The sequence below is a fragment of the Mesoplodon densirostris genome, chromosome 3 (assembly GCF_025265405.1).
Source record: "Mesoplodon densirostris isolate mMesDen1 chromosome 3, mMesDen1 primary haplotype, whole genome shotgun sequence".
Classification (NCBI taxonomy): domain Eukaryota; kingdom Metazoa; phylum Chordata; class Mammalia; order Artiodactyla; family Ziphiidae; genus Mesoplodon; species Mesoplodon densirostris.
In genome coordinates this window covers 104,098,971-104,110,633 of record NC_082663.1, presented here as the reverse complement: position 1 = coordinate 104,110,633, position 11,663 = coordinate 104,098,971, and positions in this window count along the sequence as shown.

Here is an 11,663-nt window from a genome sequence, read left to right as displayed (position 1 = left end):
AAATTTTTAAATAATTATATTTAGGTGATCAACTATATTGAGCACCTAAATACATAAAGCAAAAACTAACAGAGCTAAAAGGAGAAATAAACAGCAATATAATAGCTGGAAACTTTAATACCCCACTCTCAACAATGGATATATCTTCCAAAAAGAGAATCAATAAAGAAACAGGGGATTTGAACAACACTACAGACCAAATGAACCTAACACATATAGAACATTCAATCTGACAACCAGAGAACTACACATCCTTCTTAAGCACACATGGAACACTCTCTAGGATAGACCAAATGTTAGACCACAAAAGAAGTCTTAGAAAGCTCGAGAGCATAACATATACATATCTTCTCTGACCACAATGATATGAAACTAGAAATCAGTAACAGGAGGAAAACTGGAAAGCTCATGAATTCTTAGAATTTAAACAATACCCACCTGAACAACCAAAGGATCAAAGAAAAAAATTAAAGAAATTAAAAAGTTTCTTGAGAAAAATGAAAATGGAAATACAACATATCCAAACTTATGGGATACAGCAAAAGCAATTCTAAGAGGAAAGCTCATAATAATAAATGTGTACATTAAGAAATAGGAATATCATGGGGACTTCCCTGGTGGTCCAGTGGTAAAGAATCCACCTTGCAATTCAGAGGACACTGGTTCGATCCCTGGTCAGGGAACTAAGATGCCACATGCCGCAGGGCAACTGGGCCCATGTGCCACAACTAGAGAGAGAAAACCTGCATGCCACAACTAGAGAGAAGCCCACACGCTGCAACAAAGAGCCCACGTGCCACAAGGAAAAGATCCCGCATGCTGCAACTAAGACCTGATGCAGCCAAACAAAAAAGAAAGAAAAAGAAATTAAAAAAATAATGAAAAGATTTAAAAAAAGAAATAGGAATATCATATGATATCACTTATTTGTGGAATCTAAAAAAATGATACAAATGAACTTATTTACAAAACAGAAATAGACTCATCAGACATAGAAAACAAACGTATGGTTACCAAAGGGGATAGTAATGGGGGTTAAATTGGGAGGTTGGGATTAACATATACATACTACTATATATAAAATAGGTAAACAACAATGACCTACTGTATGGCACAGGGAACTATACTCAATATCTTATGATAACCTATAATGGAAAAGAATCTGAAAAAGAACATATATAATATATATTATATTGTTAAAATATAAATATTAAATAATATTAAAAATTATATATTCTTTTTCAGATTTATATATAACTGATTATATATATATATATATATATATATATATATAAATTGAATCACTTTACTGTACACCCGAAACACATTGTAAATCAACTATACTCCAATAAAAAAATAAAGAAAAACAATTCTTTTTTTTTTTCTGTGGTATGCTGGCCTCTCACTGCTGTGGCCTCTTCCGTTGAGGAGCACAGGCTCCGGATGCACAGGCTCAGCGGCCATGGCTCATGGGCCCAGCCACTCTGTGGCATGTGGGATCTTCCCGGACCGGGGCACGAACCCATGTCCCCTGCATCGGCAGGCGGACTCTCAACCACTGTGCCACCAGGGAAGCACCAGAAAAACAATTCTTAAATAAATAACTTAACTCTACACCTCAAGGACTACAGTAAGAACCAACTGAGCCCAAAGTTAGTTGAAGGATGGAAATAATAAAGATTAGAACAGAATAAATAAAATAGAAAACAGGAAAACAATAGAAAAGATTAACCAAACCAAGAGTTGGTTCTTTGAAATGATAAACAAAATTGACAAGTCTAGCTAAACTAACCAAGGGAAGAAAAAGAGCACTCAAATCAACAAAATTATAAATAAAAAGGAAGATTTTTACCAACTGACATACCAGAAATACAAAGAATCCTAACAGGCTACTATGAACAATATATGCCAACAAACTGGACAACCTAGAAGAAATGGAAAAACTCTTAGAAACATACAACCTACCAAGACTGAATTGGAAGAAACAGAAAATCTGAACAGACCAATTACTAGTAAGGAGATTGAATCAGTAATCAAAAGTCTCCCAACAAAGAAAAACCCAGGGGCAGTTGGCTTTACAGGAAATTTTACCAAATATTTAAAGAAGATTGCCAATACTTCCAAATCTTCTGAAAAGTGAAGAGGAGGAACACTCCCAAAGGACAGCATTACTCTAATAACAAAATCAGAAAAGGACATTAAAGAAAACTATAGGTCAAAATTCTTAATGAATATAGATGCAAAAATTCTCAATAAAATACTAGTAAATTGAATTCAGCAGCACATTAAAAGGATCATTCATCATGATCAAGTGGGATTTTTCCTTAAGATGTAGAATGGTTAAATATATGCATATCAATAAATGTGATATATCACATAATAGAAAGAAAAAAATCATGATCATATCAAAACACAGAAAAAGCATTTAAAAATTCAACACCCATTCATGATAGAAAATCTTAACAAATTAGGTATAGAAAGAATGTACCTCAACATGGCCTGTACAATGTACAGGCCATGTATGGCAAGTTCACAGATAATATCATATTCAGTGATGAAAGATTGAATGCTTTTCCTCTAAGATAAAGACAAGACAAAGTCTCAACTCTCATCACTCCTATGGAAAACTGTACTGGAAGTTCTAACCTGAGCAATTAGGCAATGAAAAGAAATAAGAGGTATCAGAATTGGAAAATAAGAAGTAAAATTTGCTCTATTTACCGATGACATCATTTTATATATAGAAAATCCTCAAGACTTCACACACACACACACACACAAAATCCTGTAAGATCTAAACAATAAATTGAGTAAAGTTTCAGGACACAAAGTTAATATAAAGAATCAGTACTGTTTCTATACACTAGAAACTAATTATCTGAGTAGAAATAAAGAAATTGATCCCATCTATGAAAGAGAAACAGACTCACAGACATAGAGAACAGACTTGTGGTTGCCAAGTGGGAGGGGGGATGGAGGAGGGATGGACAGGGAATTTGGGAATAATAGATGCAAACTATTTTACATATGTATAACTGAATCACTTTGCTATACACCAGAAACTAACACAACATTGTAAATCAACTATACTTCAATAAAATAAATTTTTAAAAAGGAAATTGATCCCATTTCCACTAACATTAAAAACAATAATATTCTTAGGAATAAATTTAACTAAAGAGGTGAAAGATCTCTATACTGAAAACTACAAGACATTGCTGAAAGAAATGGAAGAAGACACAAATAAATGGAAATAAATGGAAAGATAATCCAAACTCACAGATTGGAAGAATCAATATTGTTAAAATGTCAATATTACCAAAAGCCAATGCAATCTCTATCAAGATTCCATTGGTGAGGAACCTTCAAGATGGTGGAGGAGTAAAACGTGGAGATCAACTTCCTCCCCACAAATACACCAAAAATACATCTACACGTGGAACAACTCCTACAGAACACTTACTGAACACTAGCAGAAGACCTCAGACATCCCAAAAGGCAAGAAAATCCCCACGTACACGCGTAGGGCAAAAGTAAAAAGAAAAAACAGAGACGTAAGAATAGGGATGGGACCTGCACCTCTGGGAGGGAGCTGTGAAGGAGGAAAAGTTTCCACACCCTAAGAAACCCCTTCACTGGCAGAGACGGGGGGTGGGTGGTGGGGGGAAGCTTTGGATCCATGGAGGAGAGTGCAGCAACAGGGGTGCAGAGGGCAAAGCGGAGAGATTTCCACACAGAGGATAGGTGCCAACCAGCACTCAGCAACCTGAGAGGCTTGTCTGCTCACCCGCCAGGGCAGGCAGGGACTAGGAGCTGAGGCTCGGGCTTCAGAGGTCAGATCCCAGGGAGAGGACTGGGGTTGGCTGTGTGAACACAGCCTGAAGGGGTCTAGTGTGCCACAGCTAGCTGGGAGGGAGTCCAGGAAGAAGTCTGGACCTGCTTGAAAGGCAAGAGACCATTGTTTCAGGGTGCGTGAGAAGAGGGGATTCCTTCCCTGTCTGCCCACAGAAGGTAGAGAACCACCTAAATGAGCTCCAGAGACAGGGACAAGCTGCAGTTATCAGCTCGGACCACAGAGACGGGCATGAAATGCTAACACTGCTGCTGTGGCCACCAAAAATCCTATGGGCAAGCACAGGTCACACTCCCCAAACCCCTGGGAGCCTGTGCAGCCCGCCACTGCCAGGGTCCCATGATCAGGGACAACTTCCCCGGGAGAACACACGGTGCACCTCAGGCTGCTGCAACGTCACTCCAGCCTCCGCCATCGCAAGCTCACCCCACATTCCAATTATAACTACCATACCCCGCCCTCCCCCTGGCCTGAATGAGCAAGAGCCCCTTAATCAGCCACTGCTTTAACCCCATCCTGTCTGGGCGGGAACAGATGCCTGAGGGTGACCTACACACAGAGGGGGGCCAAAACCAAAGCTGAACCCCAGGAGCTGTGTGAACAAAGAGGAGAAAGGAAAATTTCTCTGTGCAGCCTCAGGAGCAGTGGATTAAATCCCCACAATCAACTTGATGTACCCAGCATCTGTGGAATACCTGAATAGACAACGTATTGTAGCAAAACTGAGGCAGTGGACTTTGGGAGCAATGGTAGACTTGGGGTTTGCTGTCTGTGACTGATTAGTTTCTGATTTTTATGTTTATCTTAGTCTAGTTTTAGTGATTGTTATCATTGGTGGATTTCTTTATTGGTTTTGTTGCTCTCTTCTTTTTTATTAATTACTTTATAAAAAATAATTAAAAATTTTTTTATTTTAATAACTTTATTATTTTTTTCTTTCTTTCGTTTTTTAAAATCTTTTCACCCTTTTCTTCAGAGCTGTGTGGCTGACAGGGTCTTGGTGCTCTGGCTGGGTGTCAGGCCTGAGCCTCTGAAGTGGGAGAGCCAAGTTCAGAACATTGGACCACCTAAGACCTCCCAGCCCCACATAATATCAATTGGCAAGAGCTTCCACAGAGATCTCTGTTTCAACACTAAGACTGAGCTCCACTCAATGACCAGCAAGCTCTAGTTCTGGACACCCAATGCCAAACTACTAGCAAGACAGGAACACAACCCCACCCATTAGCAGAGAGGCTGCATAAAGTCATACTAAGTTCACAGACACCCCAAAACATACCACCAAACATGGCACTGCCCACCAGAAAGAAAAGATCCAGACCCACCCACCAGAACATAGGCACCAGTCCCCTCTAACAGGAAGCCTACACAAGCCACTGAAGCAACCTCACATACTGGGGGCAGACAACAAAAACAACAGGAACTATGAACCTGCAGCCTGTGAAAATGAGACCCCCAAAAAAGTAAGTTAAGCAAAACGGGAAGACAGAGAAATATGCACCAGATGAAGGAGCAAGGTAAAAACCCAGCAAACTAAATAAATGAAGATGAAATAGGCAGTTTACCTGAAAAAGAATTCAGAATAATGATAGAAAAGATGATCCAAAATCTTGGAAATAGAATGGAGAAAATACAAGAAACATTCAACAAGGACCTAGAAGAACTAAAGAGCAAACAAACAATGATGAACTACACAAAAAATGAAATTAAAAATTCTCTAGATGCAATGAATAGCAGAATAACTGAGACAGAAAAACGGATAAGTGACCTGGAAGATAAAAGAGTGGAAATAACTACTGCAGAGCAGAATAAAAAGAAAGAATGAAAAGAATTGAGGACAGTCTCAGAGGCCTCTGGGGTAACACTAAATGCACCAACATTCAAATTATAGGGGTCCAGAAGAAGAAGAGAAAAAGAAAGGATCTGAGAAAATATTTGAAGAGATTATAGTTGAAAACTTCCCTTACATGGGAGAGGAAATAGTTAATCAAGTCCATAAAGCACAGAGAATCCCATACAGGATAAATCCAAGGGGAAACACGCCAAGACATATTAATCAAACTATCAAAAATTAAATACAAAGAAAAAATATTAAAAGCAGCAAGGGAAAAACAACAAATAACATACAAGGGAATCCCCATAAGGTTAGCAGCTGAACTTTCAGCAGAAACTCTGCAAGCCAGAAGGGAGTGGCAGGACATATTTAAAGTGATGAAACGGAAAAACCTACAAGCAAGATTACTTTAACCAGCAAGGGTCTCATTCAGATTCGATATAGAAATTAAAATCTTTACAGACAGGCAAAAGCAAAGAGAATTCAGCACCACCAAACCAGCTTTACAACAAATGCTAAAGGAACTTCTCTAGGCAGGAAACACAAGAGAAGGAAAAGACTTACAAAAGCAAAACCAAAACAATTAAGAAAATGGTAACAGGAACAGACATACTGATAATTACCTTAAATGTAAATGGATTAAATGCTCCAACCAAAAGACATAGACTGGATGAATGGATACAAAAACAAGATCTGTATATATGCTGTCTACAAGAGACCCACTTCAGACCTAGGGACACATACAGACTGACAGTGAGGGGATGGAAAAAGATATTCCATGAAAATGGAAATCAAAAGGATGCTGTAGTAGCAATTGTCATATCAGAAAAAATAGACTTTAAAATCAAGACTATTGGGCCTCCCTGGTGGCGCAAGTGGTTGAGAGTCTGCCTGCCGATGCAGGGGATACGGGTGCGTGCCCCGGTCTGGGAGGATCCCATATGCCGCGGAGCGGCTGGGCCCGTGAGCCATGGCCGCTGAGCCTGCGCGTCCGGAGCCTGCGCGTCCGGAGCCTGTGCTCTGCAACGGGGGAGGCCACAACAGTGAGAGGCCCGCATACCGCAAAAAAAAAAAAAAAAAAAAAAATCAAGACTATTACAAGAGACAAAAAAGGACACTACATAATGATCAAGGGGTCAATCCAAGAAGAAGATATAACAATTGTAGATATTTATGCACCCAACATAGGAGCACCTCAATACATAAGACAAACACTAACAGCCATAAAAGGGGAAATCGACAGTAACACAATCATAGTAGGGGACTTTAACAGCCCACTTTCACCAATTAACAGATCATCCAAAATGAAAATAAATAAGGAAACACAAGCTTTAAAGGACACATTAAACAAGATGGACTTAACTGATATTTATAGGACATTCCATCCAAAAACAACAGAATACACTTTCTTCTCAAGCGCTCATGGAACATTCTCCAGGATAGATCATGTCTTGGGTCACATATCATGCCTTGGTAAATTTAAGAACACTGAAATCATATCAAGTATCTTTCCCGACCACAGTACTATGAGACTAGATATCAATTACAGGAAAAAAAACTGTAAAAAATACAAACACATGGAGGCTAAACAATATGCTACTAAATAACCAAGAGATCACCAAAAAATCAGAGGGGAAATAAAAAAAAATACCTAGAAACAACTGACAATGAAAACACAATGACCCAAAGCCTATGGGATGCAGCAAAGACAGTTCTAAGAGGGAAGTTCATAGCAATACAATCCTACCTCAAGAAACAAGAAAAATCTCAAATAAGCAATCTAGCCTTACCCCTAAAGGAACGAGAGAAAGAAGAAGAACAACAACAAAAAACCCCCAAAGTTAGCAGAAGGAAAGAAGTCATAAAGATCAGATCAGAAATAAATGAAAAGAAATGAAGGAAATGATAGCAAAGATCAATAAAACTAAAAGCTGGTTCTTTGACAAGATAAACAAAATTGATAAACCATTAGCCAGAGTCATCAAGAAAAAAAGAGAGAAGACTCAAATCAACAGAATTAGAAATGAAAAAGGAGAGTAACAAATGACACTGCAGAAATACAGAGGATCATGAGAGATTACTACAAGCAACTATATGATAAGGCAATAAAATGGACAACCTGGAAGAAATGGACAAATTCTTAAAAAGCACAACCTTCCAAGACTGAACCAGGAAGAAATAGAAAATATAAACAGACAAATCACAAGCACTGAAATTGTAACTGTGATTAAAAATCTTCCAGCAAACAAAAGTCCAGGACCAGATGGCATCACAGGTGAATTTTATCAAACATTTAGAGAAGAGCTAACACCTGTCCTTCCCAAACTCTTCCAAAATATACAGAGGGAGGAACACTCCCAAACTCATTCTATGAGGTCACCATCACCCTGATACCAAAACCAGACAAAGATGTACAAAAAAAGAAAACTGCAGGCCAATATCACTGATGAACATAGATGCAAAAATCCTCAACAAAATACTAGCAAACAGAATGCAACAGCACATTAAAAGGATCATACGCCATGATCAAGTGGGGTTTATCCCAGGGATGCAAGGATTCTTCAATATACTCAAATCAATCAGTGTGATACACCATATTAACAAATTGAAGGAGAAAAACCATATGATCATCTCAATAGATGCAGAAAAATCTTTTGATAAAATTCAACACCCACCTATGATAAAAACTCTCCAGAAAGTAGGCATAGAGGGAACCTACCTCAACATAATAAAGGCCATATATGACAAACCCAAAACCCAACATCATTCTCAATGTTGAAAAACTGAAACCATTTCCACTAAGATCAGGAATAGGAGAAGGCTGCCCACTCTCATCACTAGTATTCAACACAGTTTGGGAAGTTTTAGCCACAGCAATCAGAGAAGAAAAAAATAAATAAAAGGAATCCAAATTGGAAAAGAAGAAGTAAAACTGTCACTGTTTGCAGATGACATGATACTATACATAGAGAATCCTAAAGATGCTACTAGAAAACTACTAGAGCTAATCAACGAATGTGGTAAAGTAGCAGGATACAAAATTACTGCACAGAAATCTCTTGCATTCCCATACACTAATGATGAAAAATCTGAAAGAGAAATTAAGGAAACACTCCCATTTACCACTGCAACTAAAAGTATAAAATACCTGGGAATAAACCTACCTGAGGAGACAAAAGACCTGTATGCAGAAAACTATAAGACACTGATGAAAGAAATTAAAGATGATACAAACAGATGGAGAGATATACCATGTTCTTGGATTGGAAGAATCAACATTGTGAAAATGACTATACTACCCTAAGCCATCTACAGATTCAATGCAATCCCTATCAAACTACCACTGGCATTTTTCACAGAACTAGAACAAAAAATTTCACAATGTGTATGTAAACACAAAATAACCTGAATAGCCAAAACAATCTTGAGAAAGCAAAACGGAGCTGGAGGAATCAGGCTCCCTGACTTCAAACTACACTACAAAGCTACAGTAATCAAGACAGCATGGTACTGGCATAAAAACAGAAATATATATCAATGGAACAGGACATATAGTCCAGAGATAAACCCACGCACATATGGCCACCTTATCTTTGATAAAGTAAGCAAGAATATAGAATGGAGAAAAGACAGCCTCTTCAATAAGTGGTGCTGGGAAAACTGGATAGCTACATGTAAAAGAATGAAATTAGGACACTCCTTAACACCATACACCAAAATAAACTCAAAATGGATTAAAGACCTAAACGTAAGGCCAGACACTATCAAACTCTTAGAGGAAAACATAGGCAGAACACTGTATGACATAAATCACAGCAAGATCTTTTGACCCACCTCCTAGAGAAATGAAAATAAAAACAAAAATAAACAAATGGGTCCTAATGAAACTTAAAATCTTTTGCACAGCAAAGGAAACCAAAAACAAGATGAAAAGACAACCCTCAGAATGGGAGAAAATATTTGCAAATGAAGCAACTGACAAAGGATTAATCTCCAAAATACATAAGTAGCTCATGAAACTCAGTATCATAAAACAAACAACCCAATCCAAAAATGGGCAGAAGACCAACATAGACATTTTTCCAAAGAAGATATACAGATTGCCAACAAACATATGAAAGGATGCTCAACATTACTAATCACTAGAGAAATGCAAATCAAAACTACAATGAGGTATCACCTCACACCGGTCAGAATGGCCATCATGAAAAAATCCACAAAGAATAAATGCTGGAGAGGGTGTGGAGAAAAGGGAACCCTCTTGCACTGTTGGTGCAAATGTAAAGTGGTACAGGCACTATGGAGAACAGTATGGAGGTTCCTTAAAAAACTAAAAATAGAACTACCATATGACCCAGCAATCCCACTACTGGGCGTATACCCTGAGAAAACCATAATTCAAAAAGAGTCATGTACCACAATGTTCATTGCAGCACTATTTACAATAGCCAGGACATGGGAGCAACCTAAGTGTCCATCGACAGATGAATGGATAAAGAAGATGTGGCACATATATACAATGGAATATTACTCAGCCATAAAAAGAAATGAAAGTGAGTTATTTGTAGTGAAGTGGATGGACCTAGAGTCTGTCAATACAGAGTGAAGTAAGTCAGAAACAGAAAAAAAAATACCGTATGCTAACACATATATATGGAATGTTAAAAAAAGGGTTCTGACGAACCTAGGGGCAGGACAGGAATAAAGACGCAGACATAGAGAATGGACTTGAGGACGGGGTGGAGGGGGGAAGACTAAGCTGGAATGAAGTGAGAGAGTAGCACTGACATATATACATTACCAAATATAAAATAGATTCCTAGTGGGAAGCAACTACATCTCACAGGGAGATCAGCTCAGTGCTTTGTGACCGCCTGGAGGGGTGGGACAGGGAGGGTATGGGAGGGAGAAAAAGAGGGAGGCGATATGGGGATATATGTATACATATATCTGATTCACTTTGTTATACAGCAGAAACTAACACAACATTGTAAAGCAATTATACTCCAATAAATACATTAAAAAAAAGATTCCATTGGCAGTTTTTACAGAAGTAGAAAAAACACTCCTAAAATTTATATGGAACCACAAAAACCCCAAATAGCCAAAGCAATCTTGAGAAGAACAAAGTGGTAGCCATCTCACATCTTGATTTCAAGCTATATTATAATGTTTTATTAATCAAAACATTATGGTATGGACATCAAAAAACACATAGACCCATGGAACAGAATCAAGAGCCCAGAAATAAAGCCATCATACACAGTCAAATGAGATGTGACAATGGATCCAAGCATACTCTCTGGAAAAACGACAATCTCTTCAGTAAATGTGTTGGGGAAATTGGATATTCACAATTAAAAGAATGAAACTGGACACTTATCTTACACCATTCTCCCAAATTAACTTGAAATGGATTAAAGACTTAAATATAAGATGGAAAACCATTAAACTCCTAGAAAAAATCATGGGATAAAAGCTCCTTGACATGCATAAAGAAATTGTGCTATATATACATACTGGATATTATTCAGCCATAAAAAAGAAGAAACTAGTGTCTTTTTGGCAACCTGAATGGACCTCGAAGGCATTATGGTACGTGTGATAAGTCAGAAAGAGAAAAACAAGTACTCTATGATCTCACTTTATGAGAAATCTAAAAAACAGAAACAAAAAACCCACCAAATCATAGAAAAAGAGATAATGTTTATGGTTACCAGAGGCAGGATTTGGGGGAGGGGAAATTGGAGCAAGGTAGTCAAAAGGTACAAACTTCCAGTTATAAGATAATTAAGTACCAGGGACATAATGTACATTATTACTATAGGTAACACTGTGTGGTATATATGAACATTGTTATGGGAGTATATCCTAAGAGTTCTCATTACAAGGAAAAAAAACATTTTTTTCTTTTTTCTTTTTGTATGTATGAGATGATAGCTGATAACTAAACTTATGTGATAATCATTTTACAAT